Below are 22,132 nucleotides of genomic sequence, written 5' to 3'. Positions count from 1 at the left end.
AAGTAAGCAGCAAGAAGCTGTAAGAAGGCACATTGTAAGTAGTGTTTTTGAGTATTGAAAACTTACGAAAAACACTATCTGTCCATAAGCAAAAGAGACCTGGTGCTTTTGGGTTGTTTAGTTTTCCATGTAACCTGGTATGTGTGTAATGTCTGCTGCCTAGACTTAACCGTGGCCTTGCTTCAGTCCTCTTTCTTAAGAGAAAATCAGACCTGGCTTTGTGTATTCCAGTGAAAATGAGAAGGCAGCCTTAACCTATGCACATAAAAATGTCACATGGATAGACATCAGGGAGGGAGCAGAACTGTTGTGGGTGATAATGCAGGAGTAAATTGGTGTAATCTGTCCATGAGTGTGCTGGGATGAAAAAAAATTTCTAACAAGAGTCAGGAGTTCCTGGGTGGCCTTCGGACTGCTAGGTTAGGGGTAAGGGGAAATACTAAAATAGCTGGTTTGATGGTGCTTTTTCACTTTCTGAAAGTAACTGTGTTGCTGGCTCCCATGAGGCTTCAGAAGCTGGGCTTAATGAATAGAGGTCCTTTCCTGTCCTGCCTGTTTGTCACGTGTGGACAGTTGTGAAAGAATAGTCTAGTCCTAACCATAGCAATATTTTACATGTATTATAAAATGTGCCAGGCAAAAATGTAATCAACAGCAAATCACCATGCTCACAGTAGGGCCCTTCTTATTTTCACTGTCATGATTCTATCCTGTAATGAGCTGGCTGTTAATTAATTTCTGGTAACTTTACTGATTTTGAAGAATTTACTAGGCTTTGGTATTGATGTTCCAAACAGTTCTGGTCACTTGCCATGATTTGACTCCTGATTTAGTCAGCTGTTACTGGTAGGCTTTACCACATTTAGAAATGGTTGTTGACTCTGCCCTTTGCAGTGGTCTGTGGGTCTTTGTATGGGAGTAGCCATGTTAGTCCCTTCAAATGCTGCCTTCTGCCAGGCATAAGGGGAGAGGGAAGCTTCTGTGAAGGAGCAGGGGGCAGCTGCGATGATGACTCTGTAAACTGGGGAGCTTGGCACAGTTCCGTATGCACAGCACTTAAAGTATCTTGCAGTTGGCTGTTGAGTCCTCTCCTGTTTAGTAGGTGCTGAAATTCCATGTGTACCTCTTGTGCTCCTGCTGTCAGCCTGGGCTCACAAAGCTCACAGTGCTCTTGGCTGACAGCAGGAGAGGACTAAGGCAGCCAGTTGAGTGTGCACCACATGGCACATTCAGTATCAAGACTATTTATCACATAACAAGATTAAGCTATTGGGCAGCACCGGCATACAATGCAGGCTCACACACAGCTCCCAATACCTTTCCTTGGCAACGGGAAAAGCGCAGAACAGGAGTTTGGCATAGGGGTGATCCTCTGCTAGCATTAGAAATAAAATCCTAAATGCTGAGACTGCCTTCAGATGTTTGCATGTTATTTGATGGTGTCACTCCTGGGACACTGCTTCAGAGATCTTCTCCCAGCATGAACAAGAAGGCTGTGAAACGTGAGTTTTACCATTTCTTACTTTCATAGAGACTACTAGAAAATGGTGTCTTAGCAAAAAGGACATATTAGTTATTGTTAGTCTATATATGACTAGGCAGTAAGTATTTTGCACCTTACTTAGGTGTCCAGTAAGTAATGATAAATTACTGTAAAATACCTGGTGCAAATACCCAGTAAAGAAAATAATTTCTAGTCTGTGCCGTTATACCAAATGCTGAATGAACCCAGGACAATGAAACAATAAAGAAAAGGTCACGCTACTACAGCAGTGGGTAAAAAACTGGAATAATGGGATACAAGCAGTGCTACTGAGAGATTTCAGAGGGACATGCCTTTGCGGTATTTCAGTTTCTTTTTCGAGGATATGAAAAAAAGGCAGTTATCACTGAGGTGTTGCTGTGGACAGGTAGGTATGACAGGGAGTAGGTCTGATTTCACTGGCAGACTGATTGTCTGATAGTGATGCTGGACTGCTAGATTACAGACAGAGCAATTGGGATGTGTTGTTAGATGTGGAAATGTGGCATGAGGAGCTAATTATTTCTCAAATGACTTGTCAGAAAATTTTGGCTTTTTTTTGCCTTGGAGTTCATTAAAAGCTTTCACCTGCCATTTAGCTCTCCCATATAAGTCGTTATGATGTTGAGACAAGAAGGTTCCTTAGGTTTCTGCTTTGAAAATAACAGAGCTGCTTATGCCTTCTCTGGCAAGGGCAGGTCTGTGCTGCTGGGCTGTGCACCGAGCCTCCAGCCTTGTTGGAGAGGAAAGGAAGGGTACGTGTAGAAGCATTCATAGTTCCATTTGTAGTTCGTATCATGTTTTGTAGGAGGTGATGCTGCTTAAAATGCACAGCTGGGCTGCAAGCCCATGGTGTCCCATGAACTTAGACTTCTGAGGAAAAGTTAGCTTTGGTAACTTTGCTCACCATTGTGGCACTATGACATGCATTGTTAAGGAGCTGAATACCCTCCTCTGCTTTATACATACAGTGTCTTAGGCTGCTGGGATTGTCTGGGTATAGACAAAACCAAAATTGAGTGTCTGGGGCCTGTGACACCACTTAGTTGTGAAGATACTTTTAAGTTAGGTCATACTTATTTTTTAATGCCACATCCAACAAATCTCTGTACAACATGGCTCTTGGGGGAAAAAAGAGTATGGTAGCTGCAATAACATTTTTTCACTCAGTGGTTTGATTTTTGAGCTGCAGAAACATTCCTCTTTGTTTTGTACTTTCTTGTTGGAGAAAAAGTGCATTTTCTTTTGAATCTTGGAGGTGCCACATGATGAACTACTGTGTGTGTGACAAGCCAGTGGGCTGTTCAGTTTCCTCTTTTAAATAGAGGGCTCTAATGTGAACACAGTGTCATGTACCTTACTGATTCATAGCCTCATTGCTCTTTTCATCTCTAGCTGGGGATCAGAGGTCCATTGTGAGATATGGTTTGTATGCATCTTATTCAAAGTAGTCTTGAAGTACTCAAAAAATCTCGTCATACTTCCTGTTAAATCTACACCTTTCTCTCATGGAAAACCTCTTTGCATGTTACTGAGCTTTATAAAGTCCTGTTCTTTGATATGCGTGGTGCACACCTTCTCTACATCTTTATGTATTGAAAGACAGTGTTTCTTTTCCATTTTCAATTCCCTAACTTATTAAGTCTGGGATGGAAAGGCATATAAGATAAAAACAGAAACCTATTTTACTTGAAGAATCATCCCTGTCTGCCCAGTTTTACTGTTATGGCATGGTCACATAAAAGAAAAGGTAGACCATTAGCCAAATCTTCTGCCAAAGGAATATTTAGTAATATCAGCAAGGTAAGGTAGTCTGGGATTTCCAGAAAGAACTGCTCTTCTGCCCATCTCGTCTACCTATGTAGAATTTCTGCTATTTAGAAATTGTGACTTGCAGTGCCTACAGCTGAAGGTCTTGCATTTACCTGCCCCAGTGCTTTTGAGAATAAGTAAATAAGTAAGATAGAGTAGGTTTTCTTTTATATACCTAGATAAGATTTATTCTTGCCTTTGATCCGCCCTTTCATGATTTCAAGCAGTAAAGAGGTAATGTTGGCCTGGAGAATAACCAAAGGTATTAGGGGATTGCCTAGAAGGATGGAAACCAAATAGCAAGCATGTCTAAAATCAATCTGTATGGGGAGATTACTGACAGTTTCAGCCAGTAGGTGTTGAATATTGGCTGTGATTACGGCTGAAAGGATACATGCAGTCTTATGGATGCTAACTTGGAAAATATTAAGTGTGGAGCTGGTGGTAGCAAGGTCCTTTTTAGATTAGTGTGAAGTTAATGCCTGTGCTTAAAAAATAGGATGAAAACTTGAGCTCAGAAATGAGCTGTATGTGCTGCTGGAGGTCTGGAAAAAGTAGATTTTTTGTGTGTTTGTTTTCAGAAGCGTGCAGAAGCACAGCTTTTTGGCATCTGCTATAGATGACTAGCAATGAAAAGGTTGAAGTCTTATCGCAAAAACAAAAAGGTGATTTATTGGAAATGTCAAGGAATAAATCATGGAGCCTAACAGGCCTGTTAAACAAGCTTCTTGGTTTGGGTATGTTTAAAAGCAGGAAGGCTTGAATGGTTCTTCTAGTTTATAAACTTGGATGCCTAGACAGATTGCTTGGAAACTGATATGAACAAATAGTTTGTTCTGAGACTCATTGAAAGTGGAACAAAAAGAAGCTGTGTTTTTTGGCTAGTCCATCATTTGCAGAATTTTTGAGGCTAATAAGGTAGGAAAAAGTAAAGTAGTGTGGAAACCGTGACATGATCCTGTAATTTCTCCCCCTTTAACTGGCCTATTAAAATTTTACAGAGCTCTTTAGAGAGTGTTTTTAAGCTGCAACTTGTCATATTTTTGGTGGTGGTGGTGCTAAAACACCTCTACAGAAAGACTGCATGTTTCAGCTGAAAGCTTATGTGAAAATACATTAGTTTTGACCAAGTTGTCGACAAAAGATGGTGTTGGTGAGACAGAAGATACTCATTTGCCATCCTGGGACAAAGAGCACAGGGTAAAATTGCTGTTTGGTTGGAGTGATCTGCATATTTTTTTTTATATTACGGGATTTTTACTGACCCTGTTTAATATATGTATCCTATGTCATATAGTATAATAAAATTGTCAGTTCCATTGGTTTAAATTACATTTGAAATGAAAAACAAATAATGCTTTACTATTAAGTAGCATCTCTCATTAAGGCCTTGGTATTCCATTTAACATCAGAATGGCTGATTGTTTTGGTCATGAGTTTTGTGAAACAATAAAGGAAGGTGCAGAGGTTGAAAAAAATTCTCATGGTAGGTGTTCTAGATATAGGAGAATAATACTAAAGCCTCTGAAGTTGGGAAATGGGGCAACAAGCCTTGGTCTTAACACTTGTACAGTTAGGACAGGATTGAATTGACTTGATAAACTGGTATTGTTCAGACAAGGAGTCCATAGACAAGGAAGGAGGCAGTAATATTTCTTGTTTTGTTTCTTTGTTAGATATATCAGAGTTACTTTGTCTTAGAGATCCTGAAAACATAGTCCTAGATCCATTGCTGCCAGTTTCTGCTAGTGGCATCTAGGCTTAAATTTGGCCTTGTGAGTGAATTATAACTTTTTTGTTTGACTTGGCAACATTTCAACAGCTAACAAATGAAATTCAGATGTATGTGACTGATACTTGATGCCATATCACTGTATTTTTTAGCATTACATATTTTCTTATGGACTGTCTAAAAGTGCTTAATTTTCTAGTCGTAATGTTTTTCTATCGATTTATCTTTTGTCACCCATTGGTCTGGCATATGCTATGCTAGTTTACCCTGAGAAAATCTTGTAGAATTACCTTGATTTGCAGGGAGATAAGTGAAGGTGGTTGTCTGCAAAATGATGTGTAGAGTGGGGATCTACAGAATTCTCTGCTGAAAATGGATTGTGGAATCTGGAAAGTGTATTACAGGAAAAAGACATTTCAGCCTGCCTTCTTGAGAAGTGCCGTTGTATTGTTTTAAACATTGTTATTCTCATTGTCCATACAGATGAGAAGTTTAAATGGAACGATGTCATTTGCAGACCTGGGGAAAAAAATCTCCATGGTAGAAAAATCAATAATTGCCAAGTCTCTCCCAGCTTTTGCAGCACTTCACTTTACCCAAGGTGGCACTTTTTCAGTGTATTTGCTTCTTGTTAATAGTCATGCTTTATGTTACTTAGTAGCACAAATGTGTACCTCTACACAGCTGTTAAACTTTCCAAGACATTTGTGAAAAGGAAATATTAAATGTGAACAGTTTGCAAGTGTTCCCTTGCAAGAAAATATATTCTTTCCATCAGTCAGGAAATAGACACTGGATTGTGTTATTGATCACAAACATTGAGCACAACCAAGCAAAATACTGGATTTTATCTCATTGTAGAATTCAGGAAAACTTTGAATAGTTCAGGGTGGCATTTTACAATAATGCTGCATTAATTTGAGCATTTGGGGCGGGGGAACAAAAAGTTAAGTGATTACAAATATCTTAAGTGTTTTAGTGCCTTGAGAATAGCCTTAAATGTAATGGTGGACTTGAAACTGCTGCTTTTTTTGAGCAATGATGAAAATGAGCACCCCATCATTTCAGTTAGCCATCCATAACTTCATGTTCTCACTTAGGATATGTTGCAACATTTTAAAAACTACACATAGAGTCTTAAGCATCAGCAAATATAAAGTATGTTATGATTGATTCAGTCATTTCTCAATAATTAATTTAGAGCAAAGGTCTTCAGTATAACATACTTTTTTGCATAGTTGTGCTAATTTTGGTGTGTTTTTTTGCAGCTAAAATGGAGAAGCTGTTCATCAGAAAAGTTTTAGTTATCAAAGTACAATGAACTCTTGTAAGCTTGTGTGATGGCTGAATACGAATATGCTATAACAAGAGCAAATTTTTATCATTCTTGAAAGCCAGATTTTGACTGGCCCCTTTTGTGGGTGTTCAAGGCTGGCAGATAAAAAAACCCCAAACTTCTCTGGAGACAACAGAAGACAAGCTTCCAAGTGTCTTTGTGTTAGTAACCTACCTGAGGGCTGGTTGTAATTGCAGCCTCTGTATACAATGGACCAGAAGGAATAATATTTCATTACCGTGTGCATTCATTCAAGTAACATACATGGCACATGTTTAACACAGGAGAGGGCTCTGAGAATTTCATGGACAGGTTTAGGGTGAGTATGTTCCTCATATGTGGTGAAATTATGGATCATTTCCACTGAGCATTTCCTATCCTCTCTATGTATGTTTTACAGTTTGCCATGTTGGCTTTCAGACTGGTTCTTAAAAATTGCCCCAGACCTTAGAAAACCTAGGAACTGCTGTGCAGAAAACTGGGAACAGTTAGGTGTGGATACTAATGTGCCTTCAGTGCTTTTTGGACTTACTGTTGTTCAGTATGTCAACCTGCTATGGAAGTTACTGTCAGCAGCTCCACAATCCATACTATTTTACCAATATAGTTCGACACACCTTTCTTTCAAGAAAGCTATTACCATTGGACTTAGTGCTCTTGTTGTTGTTACCCTAAGTGTTGCAGACAGTGTCTTGGCATTCTGTTTGCATGAGGGATCTGGTTTGTGACTTCATGATACATCTGCTGTGGGCTTTTGATAGCTGATGTAATTTTTCCCCAAACAAAGGCTTCCATTTATATTGTGTTCAGTATCTCCTGAAATCCAATAAAAAGGGCAGAAAAAGTATTGCTGAGAAAAATGCAACACATACCAATAGAACAAGAATCAGGTAAACCTAGTATAAGAAACAAGTATAAAGCCAATAGTGAGCTGAAAAATGTGGAACATGATTTTACGGTTATTCCAGTTGTTTGTGTCAATCTACAAACTGAAAGAGGAAAACTTCTTGCAAACAAAGTCATATAGTTCATGGAATAAAAATTATTTTAGTTGTTCACAGGTAAGTATGTTTCATCATTACTGCTGTTTTGTCCACCGCATATCCACAAGTTTGTTCATATGCTTAAATCCTTGGTTTTGACCTGTACAGGGTAGATGCTGTCTTAGTAAAAAACAGTGTAAAAATGGGAAAATTCCTTTACATACAGTCGGAATCATTAGCAGTGAGGGACACTAAGTTGTGTTTTCCTGCACTGCTGTGTTTTCATAAATTCAGAACCACATTTAACATTTTGAGCTTGATGTGAAATCATGCAAACCTCAAAACATGGGAAATCTGAAACAATTGATAGTAGTAATACTGAGAAATCTTTGGCCAAACAGTAAAATAAGCATGCGTTCAGAATATATATTTTGTGTTTATGTATAGGATCCTCATGAACAGCTTTGGGTTTATGGAATCGTAGTCATCAGGATGATGAAGATGTTTGAATACTATGCAAAGCATCTTTTTTTAATACAAATTTGGATGAAGTTGTAGAGTATGGAAAAACTGAACTTGTGCTGAATGGTGTACATGCATTTCTGGCTGTGAAGAAACTGATACAGGAGTAGTCCTCACTGAACACTTGAAGGCTTTTGCTGGGCAGTGGAAAGGTGGTACTCACTTTTGTTCTCCAAACAAGAGACCATTTACTCACTTAAGCATGCTGTGGGAAGGTAACTTCGATGGTTTATATTTCTGCCAGTGGATATTGCTGATGCACTTCCCAAACCACTGATTTGCTGGCCTTAGTGAGCCGATGTTTATCATCTTCCACTTTAAGTTGTTGTTTTTGTCCTTGGTGTTTGCACCCTTCAAACATTTGTGGAATATTTTGTGTTATTTTCTTGGCTGTCGTGGTGTCAGTCCAACCAAATGCTCATCTTCATTCCTCTGCCCTGAATATCTTCCAAGTTCCCTTTGTTGTTTCCAGTGGAGTAAAATCAAACTTGGTAAACAAGCTGATGATATGTTGATGTGATGTATTATTTTTAATATTGAATTGGAAAGCAAGTTTGCAAGTAATTTGTTATATATTACCACTCTTAGGGAACTGTAATGAAGAAAGAGATCTATGTTTACTCTCTATTCCTTTTAGGCTATTTTTATCAGAGGAGGCAAATTTTATTTTTCAAATACAAATCTTGCAAGAAATAGGCCAGAGTTGCAGTATCCTCTCTGTTTGTTATTTGTCCATCACATATGATTCTTGCAGTTCTCATGAGGATCAAATCATCTTAGAAATCTTAAAAGCAGGTTTCTATCCAAGAGCAACCACTTCACTGCCTTAGGATAGGAAAGAAAAATCCAGAATAGCTTTGAGAAAGTCTTGAGTTTTGTAAATTGTTCCATCACTTCCAAATTACCACTATCAAAGCCTGTTTTTCCAGGGATGCTAGGACAGCTCACTAAGGTTTTGCTTTGCAGATTCAAGCTTTAAATACTTTATTGGGAAAAGGTTTGTCGCAGGGCTTCTTAAATGGTTGGTTCTTATGAAAATCTGGACCATGAGGTGAATTATACCAGGATGGTCCGCACGTCCCAGCCATGAGATATCTTTTGGGGTAACCCAGATTCCTCATCAGTCTCTCAGGAAATGTGACACTGCTGTGAGAGCTGCTTATGTCCTTTCTTACAGCAAATATGCAGTAAAATTCCCCAGTGAACCATAATAAAGGTAATAAAGCAGCTTTGTTCTGGAAGACTGTGTTGAAATCTGTTCCTCTTAGAACTAGTTTTGATTTTTTCATTCTATTGTGTGCTGTGCTGCTTATCACGGGCTTTTTGGTTTTGCCAACAGAAATCTGCCCCTTCTTCTGGTTGGTTTGGTTGGATTTTTTATTTCTAAACTGGGATTAGAGTTTAGCAAATGCGTATTTGCTGGAGACAAGAACTGGGAGTCATGTTTAAAATATTTTGCTTTCATAATATCCAGATGTGTCTAGACTTCCTTTGTCAACTGTGGTGACGACATCTCAGTTTTCTTCTTTTCCTTTCATTTTGTGTTCTTCACAATTGTGTAATTCAAAGGATAAACTGTGGCTTAGTCCTCCAGGTAAAGTGTGACACAGGGATATGATCAGGTTCCCCTCAGCATCTGTTCTGAATTGAAATCATGTTCTGTTTGCACAGAAGAGCTCTTGCTAAGTGTGTGTGCATGTCACCTTTTCATACTGTTGGATTCCCACTTCTAGGAATTGTGCAACACTCCAGTTGGGCATTGTGTTGAAGAGGGCTGTCAACAACTTCCCAAAAGGCTTTCCCATCAGAAAGAACTTATTTGTGTCAGTGTAGCCATTAGTGGGAGCTTACTACTTCCCTGATTTTTTTAAATCGAAGTACTGCATTGCTAGATTTTGAGAGCGTATTGTAAACTAGTGTTTAATATAACAAATACTATACTGTGTGTTGACTTTTAAGATATTGTGATGTTTCTGAAATGATGAGTTTCAATGAAAAGTAGGACTCATATTCAAGTTTTAGACAAGAAAATATTTAGAAAGTTGGGAGGGTTTCTTGAGAAAGTGAAGTCTAAGGTTCAGTACTGTCTGGTAGGAATGTGGTCATAATTGCACTTTTAACAATCTTAAAAATGATGCTATTCATCTTCTCAGGAGCCGTTATGCATACTTGAGCTTGTACATGGATTTGGCAGTAAATCACATACAGAGATTTATTACTAGGTATCAACTTAAAGCGATCACCATGATAAATGCCTACTTCTTTGTTTATATTGTTTTTCATTTAATATTCTAGATAAATCTTGTCCCTGTAATACTGCGAAAGAGCTGCCATCTGACAACTCTCTCTCTCTCTCCCTCTCTCCTCTTTTTTTCCCCTATCAGCATCTCATTATCTTCTACATGGAAAGAGCTGGTTGCGATGTTTTCTTCAGACTTTGAATTGTCTCCTGTAACTTCTGTGTGATGGCACAATAGCTGCAGGCCCTGGATATATAGTGTCAGTGATATGTTGGTTACTAGGTTCATTTGTCCCCCAATAAAATAGATTTCTTCGGAAATGGTCTCATCCTTGCTTTATGATGGCTTTGGGATTGAAAAGATTATAATCAGGTGCTAACGTTACCACTCAGGTAGTGGTTCCCAATTAATTTTCTGTCCTCATACTCTGGTTATATCTTGCAGAATTAGCGGTCCAGAGCAAATATCACTGGGAGAGTTGGGTGCTTCTCTTGAATGCCTTTTTCAGACTTCTACAAAATAGTTGGTAAATGTTTCAGGGTTGCAAAACCAAGTAAAATGGAGAGGCTATGGCTGTACTGCTTTGTGTGATCTCTTCTCCTCCCTGAGCACCTCTGTTGTGCCATTTTCTGCAAAGATTTGTGTACCCATGGCTGTGGTGGATATTGTCAGTCTTGTTACAGGACCAGAAAATCAAAATGCCCTCTTGGTACAGCAGACAGGTCTGTTTTGGTTGCCAAAAATGTGCATTCTTAGCTCATTACCCTTCGTGGGAAAAATGAACCATTTATTATGGACAGAAGCATTTTCTTACACTGTTCTTTACAGTGCACAGGTCTGTTGAGGAAGGGGAGGAACAGTTGGTGGAGACTGGTTTTAGCTTCTCTGCTGCCATTTGAGAGGGGCAAGTGGAGTTTTTCATGACTGCCTTTGCCCTACCTCCCTTATATTTCTCAACTGTTGAACCAGGTGTAGAGCTGTTAAAGGCTCAACACAGCTGCACAGCTGTGCCAGTGTTATGCTTGGATCACCTATATGGGTGTTTGTGCAGGAAAAGCTGTATGACTGAGCTGGATAAAAGTAGTAGTAACTAAATCATTGCCTAGTAAATTCCTGGGAACGTATTTTGCTTCTCCCAAAATATTTATAAAGGGAATGTTCATTTGCCAATTTTGAGCAGAAGAAAATAAATTGAGGTAAATTTACGAAAGTACTGTTTAAGGAGGGGGCAGGGGGAAAGAGGTGGTTTAAAATCAATGGTTTTAACATATACACTCCTCCTCCACTTGCAGTTTTTTGGATCCAGAAAATGAACCCAGGCCTCTTTCCTATTCATACTAGTTTTTCAAAATGAGCAGCTTTATAGATTGTTCAACAAGCCTTAAAGAACAATGTGAATTGTTGCTAGTGAAATTTTTCATTGATTTGCTTAGTGAGTAACAGTAAAAGACATATCAGATATTTTTTTTAAGTGAAACTACTGACTGGATCTTGTCCCATTCTGCCAAAAGAAAACATCGATTGCTGTCATCCCTAGGGAAAACTTTGGTGCAGTCCACAGTGATCTGATAAGAGTGATGAAAATTAAGTAGTTCTGTTGGTGATTTAGGTCTACATATCTTGCATTTAGCTTTCAAACTAACTGTATTCTTCAGCCAGACACAGTAATTAGTAATTTTGAAAAATATGGGCTGTACAGGATTTTGGATGCTCAGACGCTGAAAAGAACCTCAACTACTCAGTTTTGGTGAAAGATTAGCCAGATCCTTAACGTGCTACTGTGGAGGAGGGGGGCATTTCAAGATCAAAGAGGTGGTGTGTCTCAAGAACTTGTTTCTCTTTAAGATTTTGCCAGGGATAGATTCCAGTATTTCCCTGTCTTGCCAACCAGTAAAGCAGCTTGCACAGTTGCAAGCTAGGTTAGCTACAAATACCTGTTTGTAATTCATCATCTGAGCTATGAATTCGGTAGAGGGGCAGACCTGGGAAAGTGAAATGATTGACCTTGTTTTGAGTCATACCAGTTCCTTATGAAAATTAATTGATCTAAAATATATGAATGAAACAAATTATAGGTTAAGTGAGCTGTATTTCCTGCATAAACAGTAACATAGTACTGGACCAGTTAATGAACTTCCTAGCTGAATGCATCCTAATCTGCCCAACCTGAAGATGTTACTTGATAGACATGCCATTTTAAAGTACAGTTTCTGATGCCATCTGACACTACCATTATCCCTGATCAGGTCTTATTGTTACTTTTTTATTTTATCCATTGCAAAGTATGTAGGGCTGAGCGTTGCTTTTTAATGCACTTGTAAGTTGTAGTTCACACCTGCTTTATAGACCAAGGAATGTTACAAAGTTCATGTGTCTATTTAAAAACAGAGTAACCCAGAAACAGAGATGTAAAGCAATAACTTTTTGACCATAAGTGAAAATTTCACCTGTCGTACAACTCATGTTACTATGGAGCATACTCTTGAAACCCTTTTGTAAAAACTCATCTTAGAACAGCTTTCTCCCTCTGCCCCTAAAGGCTGAAGATTACCTGGGCTTAAATTGAATTTAACTTCTCATAATACCTTGTAGGCTGGCCATCTTCTCAGAGTTTGTATTTTTGCTGGTACATGCTCAAGCTTGAGCATGTGTGAGTTTCCATCACAGCAGTTGGGTGTGCTGTCATTTGGAGCAGTTAATACTGACAGTTAAGATAGATACACTATTGATGGGACAGTGCTCAAGTTGTGTTCAATACTATTGGTGATGTAAGAGTGGAACAGATATACATAAAAGCCAAATAAATTTGCGGTTTTCTTTTTCTGAAGCCAGCCAATACTGGTTGTACTTGCCTTCTTCATAGCAAATTTATTGCGGAACACGTTCTTAATAGAGATAGTTGCAAGAACCCGCATGCCCTGCATAGGCAAAACCTCAAAAAAAATAATCCAGTGCCAATGGTGAGTTTTGTTAAAGGTTCCAGCTGAATTTATTCATATCTGTCTTGCAGTTGGAGTTGCATGAAAGTGAGGAAAATATGACAATGCGCAGTTAAGTTTTCAACAGTACTAGAACTGAAGGATTTTGGAAATAAACTTATGCAACTTCTTCAGTAGCTATACAGAATCTGTATCAATGTGAACAGGATATCTGTATGGCTAGATCAGTAATACTAGCTGTACTATGTGTTTTACTCATGAGAATAGTCCCAGTGAAGTGTATATGTGTCTGGGAAGAAATATTTGACACTACTTGAACACCAGAGTGTGTGTATGCTTGGAAATGCAGTGGTAATGGTCGAACTTTCAGGCTATTCACAAAATTTTTGTGCCACTTAAGCCAGAAATAGCTGCTCCTTTGGAGAAGTTTCAAGCATATTCTGTGTAAGGACTGATGCATCAACTTGTGGCATGGATAGACAATTTTCTGAATAATCAGCAACTACTAGAGAAAGGTATCACATGAAAAATTTACATCCTATCCCCATTTGTCAAAACTACTTAGTGCAGAGCTTACAGATCAAACTAATTCCTGTCAAACTATGTACCAAAGGATGGAGCTTTGGAAGGAGAATTCGTTCACCATTAAGTAACTTACAATGTGTAGAAATATTTTCAGAATGGGGAAAAAAACCTGGGAAGCTGGGGTTTAACTGTGTGCTTTTAATGTTTTGGATTTAGTCAATGTTATGTTTGAGGACAAACTAAACATTGAGGAAGCTAAACATACACCCTGGTTAAACCTGTGTTTGCTGTCTGCAACACCAATTAAAAGAACAAAGCCACCTACACATGGTGGAGGGAATAGCTTCTTTTCACAGTGATTACCAGAAGTTATATTAACAATGGACATACAGAAATGTTCTTCCTATGCTGTGACTATTGAAATAATAAAATGAGCAAGGTTTATATACTGGTGGCTGAGTTTGAGGACTGCAAGTGCTTGTGCTTTCAATTTCTCTTGGTTAAATGCGTTGTAGGCTTTGGTCTGTCTTGGGGGTGTTGGGAAAGTGATGGATTTAGTCCTTTGGTCATGGGTTTCCTGGGCTGCCAGTACTGAGAGGTGTACATTCTTTCCCCTTTTGTCCAATTTCCTCCCTTTGAAGTGGAGATCAGGCTTCCATTGAAAGCAGAGGTTGTCCAGATACATGACACATGAACATCTGACTTTATTTGAGGGTACTTGAAAGGCTTTTATTACTTTCTTTTAACATTTCTGTCTCGTAATATCATCCTAAATCACACTATGAAATGAAATCATAGTAGTTACTGCCTAGATTCCCCGTGTGTTGTAGAAAGCTTAATGCTTTATGTACAGGATCTTTCAAGGCCTAGCTGAGATTTCAGCTGCATTCTCTTCCATATGTTTGCAAAAAAACTTTCATCATCTGCATCTAATTTAGCAGAGAGCTGGAATGCCGGAAACATATTTTTGTTCCTGATGAAATATAACTGCAAGTACTTTGTAAGTGAAAGCATCAAATTGGAGTTGTTTATTTATGTAAAGTGGAGAGGATTTCCAAGTTCTAGCTGCTTTTATCTATTTATAGGTTATGGTCCATATCTCTTTGGTGTGGCCTGAGCCTGGAGGGCTGTGAGGAGCCAATGCTGAAGTCATTAGGTCACCCGTGGTTTGACTTAGCTCTTGGCATAGGGTAGAGGAGGCTTGCTGCTGCTCAGGTCTTGTTGCGTGTATTTGTGTGACGATCTAAAGTCCTTAATGAGCTGGCTGCTCCTGTAGGTTTCTTGCATATCCTAACAAAAGACACTTGGTGATGTTTGCTATCTTAATAACTTGCACTTAGACTCTTCAACTGGCCTTGATGCAGAAGGTAGTAAGTGATACTACTCTATTACAATGCCTAGTCACAAATAGCAGCTGAATTAACAATTTTATTTTTTGTTTTGCTGAAACATGTGGCAAATTTCATCATCCTAAGAGGCAAAGTGAGTTGGTGCTTGTAAGCATTGGTGCGTTTTGTATGTATTTCATCCTTTCTTTTACCAGCTTACTGCCAGGGAAGCTGAATGCCTTCCACAAACATAATAAGTCTGACATCTGTTAGCGGTGCTTGATTGTTTTTCTCTCTGTCAATTCTGAAAATTTTATGTATAAAGTTATTTTTTATCTCTTTGAAACTTCCAGGGCATTTGACTGTTTTGTTAGGAAATGCAAAGTCAAAGAATTGTTTTTGATGAATCTTGCTGTTTACTCTAACAGTTCTAAAGCAGCACCAGCAGTCTTATGTCTTCTAAAAGACAAAGGCCTTAGGAATAATTGAAAACAAAAAAGTGAAGAATTAGAAAAGCTTTTCCAGAGCTAATGTAAAAAGAGAATTCAGGTCACAAGACAATAATTGGGGCATCTGTTCTACAAACTTCCTAAGTATGAAGTTCTTCATGTTTTCTAGAAAACCCAATTGTTGCTGCAATGTCATGCATTATTTACACTGGCTAATCTGTTTTTTTAAAAGGTTAATTAATTTTTTCCATTCATAAAAGTTGAAATATTGTCTTGAGAACCACTGTGTCTGTTGGAAGATAAGTTGAAAAATCTTACTCTGTCTGCATCTGTTCTAATTAAACTTGGTTCCTAAATTTGGATAAGTGATGAATCAAGCTGGTATGAAACAGACAACTTTGAGCAAAAATTACTTCCTACAGGTTTGATATCTAGAAATTTTACCTTCCAACTTGGAAGAACAGAGTTAACTTTCAAATCATTACCTTATCAAGAGTAGATGAAAAAGTAAGAGTGTAGTTGGGGTTGCAGATACAGATAAAAGGGAAGTCAAGTATGAAGTTACTAGAAGAATAGATTAATTTAATTGCCTTACATTGTCTTTTCTGCAATGTCTGTTCTAGAGGTTCATTTTAAGTATAATTCTTTGGGAAAAATTGTACATAACTGATAGTTTTAAAATAATAAAAGTCACAGTTGTAGCTTTTACCCAGCTCTACTGCACTGGCTTGCATATGGAATAAACTGTGGGGCTGATTACTGTATTTCTATTAGCAGTCACCTCACGTAATTCATACTTTCCGGAATGCGCCTTATTCTGCAAAAATAAATCGTCAAACAATCTGTGCTTAGGCAAGTAAAGAACTGCTTGAATTTGTGAGGCACTGATTTAAACTTCTATTGGTTTCCTGCACTGATAAAACGTGTTGCTTTTGAAATGCAGGATGGTGTTGGTACAGGTTATAGATAACCTGAAGGTTACAAGTGAGGAAAAAGAGGTGTCCTTTCCTTCTTTCTAAAAAAAAATATTTTTGAAATGGCTATTTTGACACCTGCTGTAGATGACAGAGGAAAACCAAAATATTCTATGAAAGGAATTTGATTTTGTCCTGTTTTCCTTATCCTGTAGCCACCAAAAGGAAGGGAAAGATAAGAAGACTTACATATGCATTACTCAGGGCTACTGAACCTCCTGGAAGAGAAAACTTCAGGAACATAATGATGACTTGGTCCTTGAACAAAGCTTGAAACTGCATACAGTAACTACCATGTACAAGTTGTATGAACTGCAAGAAAGGAAATAAACAGTTCAGTTAATAGTAAAAGATTAATAATATGAGTAGGAATTCTTGTAAAATAGCACTTGGGAATCCTGACATCTCTCTTCATGAGGACAACAGTGTATAGAAGATACATTTGATATTTAAGTGCAAGGAGCTACGTTGCATTATATTTCTGTTACTGTTCTCCCTCTTTTTGTCTGTTCAAGTCCTCGATTGGAGTATGAATTAGGTCAGTGCAATTCTACTTTCTGTCCTTTTAAAATATGGATTCTTGTTCATACCATTTGATTTATGATCAAGCTTCCTTAATTTTTATTGTTGTGAGCATTGCATAGCAAGTATGTCCCTCACAGCTTTACAGTGAGTTTATTAGGCTGGGAAGGCCCTGTTCATTCTGATGTGGTTGTGGTTTTCTACATGTAGGAAGGCCTTTCTGTTATATTTCCTTCTTTATTATTCTGTGTTGTTTACTCATTAACATTGGCTGGCTGATTGTATATATCACAGAGCTGTTGTGGTTTCTCATCTGATGATGACAATTTTTAAAGGTCTGGTATCACTGAAGGGGTGAAGCTTGAGGAGCCAAAAGGAGAGTCATTGGGAGAGGAATGCCTGTTTGTCACATTGCATGAAACTGGTTTTCCACATGAGGTGCAAAAGGAAGAGCAGTCTGCATCGAGACCAAGAATGTACTTTCCTGCTAGTGACGAACAAGCTAACCCTGTGCTACCAGAGAGGCAAAGACCTCAGCCAACAGCATTGCTAGAACCATTAGCACAGCAAAATGAGCAGATCAGCCTCATGATCCTAGTCTTCAAACCATGCTTGCTTGGGAAGTTGATGACTGTTGTCTGCTGTTAAGTTGTATCTGTAATATCCACATGAAAGTGGTTACTTTCACCTGTCTTGTAATTTATTGCTTCTGATGGCATGCTACAAATGGGATGGAGTTTTATTCAGTCATGATTAAGGAAGTAATTTGGAGGGAGGCAGGGGGCGGGTTCGGGGATGACATAGTGTATTAGCTAGCTGAGCAAACTAGTAGGTAATTTACAGAGCTGTCTTGACATTAAGAGCGCAATATTATGTAGAATCATAGAATCGTTTAGGTTGGAAAAGACCTTTAAGATCATTGAGTCCAACCGTTAACGTAGCACTGCCAAGTCCACCACTAAACCATGTCCCTAAGCACCACATCTACACGTCTTTTAAATACCTCCAGGGATGGTGACTCAACCACTTCCCTGGGCAGCCTGTTCCAATGCTTGACAACCCTCTCAGTAAAGAATTTTTTCCTAATATCCAATCTAAACCTCCCCTGCCACAACTCGAGGCCATTTCCTCTTGTCCTATCTCCAGCCATCTAACAGAAGAGACCAGCACCCACCTCACTACAACTCCCCTTCAGGTAGTTGTAGAGAGTGATAAGGTCTCCCCTCAGCCTCCTCTTCTCCAGACTAAACAACCCCAGTTCCCTCAGCCGCTCCTCACAAGACTTGTGCTCCAGGCCCCTCACCAGCTTGGTTGCCCTTCTCTGGACACACTCCAGCACCTCAATGTCTTTCCTGTAGTGGGAGGCCCAAAAGTGAACACGGGACTCGAGATGCGGCCTCACCAGTGCCGAGTACAGGGGGACAATCACTTCCCTGCTCCTGCTGGCCACACTATTTCTGATACAGGCCAGGATGCTGTTGGCCTTCTTGGCCACCTGGGCACACTGCTGGCTCACGTTCAGCTGACTGTCAACCAACACTCCCAGGTCCTTTTCTGCCAGGCAGCTTTCCAGCCACTCTTCCCCAAGCCTGTAGTGTTGTATGGGGTTGTTGTCACCCAAGTGCAGGACCTGGCACTTGGCCTTGTTGAATCTCATGCAACTGGCCTTGGCCCATCCATCCAGCCTGTCCAGATCCCTCTGAAGAACCTTTCTACCCTCAAGCAGATCAACACTCCTGCCCAGCTTGGTGTCATCTGCAAACTTGCTGAGGGTGCACTTGATCCCCTCATGCAGATCATTGATAAAGATATTAAACAGAACTGGCCCCAATACTGAGCCCTGGGGAACACCACTTGTGACCAGCTGCCAACTGGATTTAACTCCATTCACCACTCTTTGGGCCTGGCCATACAGCCAGTTTTTTATCTTGGTATCCAAGCATCTTGATGTGTCAGCATGATGACTGGTGGCTTTTGGCAACTCCCTGAGAAACTAATATCGTTCAAGAGTTATCCTAACATGTTTGTTTCCCTGTTGATTTGTTACAGTCAGCAAATTTTTGAAAGATGAAAAAAGAAACTGAAGTGTGATGAGTAACTTAATTCATCACAAAAACCAAATGTGTATTTTGGAGATAAGCTGGCATTGTTTCCAGAGCTAGTGCTGAAAACATTTCAGAATTAGGCACCAAGTGTTTTAAGTATAGGTGTGAGGAAAAGGTGGCCTGTGTTAAGAGAGGAAGAAACATACTGTTTAAAATAGCGCTGTATCCTTCTGGTAGTGCTACAGAGATGACCCAAATTCAGGTCCATGTATACTCCTTGTCATTTCGTGCTGTAGGGTATGAGGTCAGTTAAAATGAGTGGTAACATGAGTAACACTGAAGTAAATTCTGCACATTCAGGTTTGTAAAAAGAGAAGCCCCAACAATGAGGGTTTTTTTCCTCTTTCACACATGAACTAGAGAAATCTGTTCATGGGGTTCATATTTCAAGGTGTACTTGTCCAATGCAGTAGTTGCAGGCTTGTGAAATCATAGCCATTTAAATGGGGAGAGAAAGAAAAATCAAGAAAGCAACAGTGCAGAGCAATGATATCCATATAGAGAGATGGGCTCTTTTGGCGGGGGGAGGGCAGCAAGGCTTCTCTGTTGCTTTCACTACAGTAATGTGAAATAGTAAGGTCCTCTGAATGTAGGTGATAACCTCCTTTCCCTTGGGCACACTGATATTCTGCTCTGCAGATAGTGACTTAAAACACAGACTCTCCTTACTGTAAAGGGAGTTAATAAGAGAAGGTAGATCTTGCTGGTTTGTTCTTAGCATTATTTTATGCTGTTAATAAGCTCTGGTGCTCATAGCAGGAGGAATTTATATTCTCTGGATACCTTGCCTCTCTTAAAGTAGATGCTGAATAAATTGAACTATGTAAACATGAACATGCTTAGCACAGTTTCCAAGTGGCTGCAGATTCAGGACCTGCCATCTTTGGATTGTTTCTCTTTTGCTTTTGTGGCTGTTTTGCTGAGTATTAGTCCTAGTTAATGCAATTGTATCCCTTGATGTAGCCTACTTAAAACCTGGAGAGTGTCTGAAGTTGCTTTGCTACTAGCTAGTGCTCTTTTTTTAAGTAAACAAAACAAGAAATGTTTACCTTAACTTTTGTGTAGGTAAGTAACATGTACATGTGTCCTGTTTCTGAATAATTTACTAGGTGAATAACTAGTTTTTCACTTTTTTTTTTTTTGGAGCAATGCCAGAAAAAGATGTTTACATAGTTTTAGCTTGTTTTCAGGTGCATGAAGATAACCACTTACCTGCTAAAGTGCTCTTGACTTTAGTTCTGCTTCTCACTCAATTCACATAGCAGACGAGTGGGAGGAGGAAGGCTACCCACTATGGCTGTATGCAATTACACTCTATGTTGCGCAGATTTCAAATGCATTTTATGTAATGACCAGAAAGACATGTGTGAACACAGAATGCTTTTAAAGAAGGTGTGTTCACCTTTTAACTGTGGGTTGTAGCAACAGAGCCTGAATGCTGTGAGTGCAATACAGTACAGAGTTGCATCTTTGGCTTTAATGGTTCCTTCAGTACAAGCTGGAGAAGTAGGTGTTAGCATCCATGCACAGATTGACCTTTTAAAGGATAAGGACCACATGAATTTGTACCATTCCTCCATATGTATTAATTTCAGAGTCAAGGGGTAGTATTAGGAATTTGGGGACAGTATTTGCTTAGAGCTTTACTGGAAAGGGCAGTGCCACAATGGCTTTATTAGTGTAGTATAGCATAATTTTGCATTTACTAAAACAATTTAGATGGCATAACATACTCGCTACTGCTTTCTAAAATGTATAGGAAGGATTGTGGACTGTATTTTTCTGATGCAAACTTGTTTTTTAAAAAGTGAAATGTTAATTCTGTAAGTACGAATTACTGCTTTTCCTGGGCAGAAGATGGAAATGTCAACTACAAAGTAATGGTGCTTATTTTGAGTTGGCTTTTTCCATGGAAAGACACACATCTGCTTTTAAAATTTTTGACTATATTGTCTCCAGTATTCTAACATGGAAATTTATGTCAATATGGTTAATGTTTTTAAGTGACAGAGCCAATTACCATTTATATAAAACATTTCTGAACAGCATTAAAACTATACTGATTTCTGTTTAAAAGTAGGTCTATTTTAAGTTTAGGTCCTGCTGGGGTTGGCACACAGCGAGGACACAAATCTTGGCACTGGTGCTGAGTTTAGTGGGAATGGAAGCGGGTGCACCCTTGAGTGTGCCTAGTTTGAGCCTTTGGTTCTGCCTTGTCCATGTTTATTTCAGTTGGGATAGTGCCAAGATACTCCCTGAAGCTGGGTGGGTGCTCACTACCTGTGTACAGTACGTGCCTACCTGTTTACTATCCATATGCTCTTTTGGATGCATACAGTACATGTGTAACATGAACACACACACCATTAAAGTTGCCCCTAGGTGCTGCACTGTCCATGAGCCTCTGGAGGCGGTGAGAAATGGACATGGTAGTTCAGAATTTCAGTGCAGGCAGGTGCTGTAATTCTGTCAGTTCTACTGAGACACTGAGGCAGGATGGTCCCAGGCGCACATTTCAGTGATGCTGTGGTACTTCTGGGGAACACATTTCCAAATATGAGATGTATACTTCAGAGGATCTCTCAGCAGAATACCAAATGCTGCTGTTACTTGAACTTCTTTGAACTGAAAAGGAAACACATTACATTGTACTTAACAAAGCAGAAGGAAGTAATTTCGCATGAAATGTTAATAGGAAATATGTGAAAAATAAGTCCACAGGCTTCTGTTTATCAAATGTGAACTAATGTTAAGACTTAAAAGGTAATTATGGGGTGGGTTGAGGTGGCTTGAATCTTCCTTTGTTTCCACTGTGGCTTCTATGGAGGCACCCAGAAATAATGTTCCTCCTGCTCCGAACATCTGTGTATCAGGAAAGATGTTGCCAACCTGTACTTGCTGTGCTAGCCTCTTGTTGCCAGAGTTGGGACTTTGCTGGGGCTGTATTTGCTCTGAGCAAGAGATGAATCTGAAGTGTGGTGCAGGCAGCAAATGTTCCTCTTCCTCCCACTCTCCAGCAACCACAAACCCTTTTGCAGAACCTGTGTGCTCCTCCAATTTAGAAGAATTGCAGCAGATTTGGGAGGAGGCTTTTGCTGCCATAGGCAAACTAGAATGTATTTTTCCCGCCTGTCAGCGTACTT

General features: G+C 39.3%; 1 protein-coding gene across 4 annotated transcripts in view; it reads left to right on the top strand.

Moving 5' to 3' along the window:
* ARHGAP24 (Rho GTPase activating protein 24) overlaps window positions 1–22,132 on the top strand; it is a 231,447-nt gene that overhangs the window by 8,474 nt on the left and 200,841 nt on the right. Inside the window, exon 1 of one of the 4 annotated variants that reach the window (XM_049815242.1) lies at window positions 1,487–1,502. The exons of the other annotated variants lie outside the window; for them this stretch is intronic. The gene's annotated coding sequence lies outside the window, so the exon portion shown is untranslated. Of the gene's footprint in view, window positions 1–1,486; window positions 1,503–22,132 lie in introns of those variants that run through there. 4 annotated transcript variants of the gene reach the window in all.

Source organism: Accipiter gentilis, chromosome 12 (assembly GCF_929443795.1).
Source record: "Accipiter gentilis chromosome 12, bAccGen1.1, whole genome shotgun sequence".
Lineage (NCBI taxonomy): Eukaryota > Metazoa > Chordata > Aves > Accipitriformes > Accipitridae > Astur > Astur gentilis.
The sequence above is the reverse complement of the archived record's forward strand: the minus strand, read 5'-3'. Positions and strand labels throughout refer to the sequence as shown.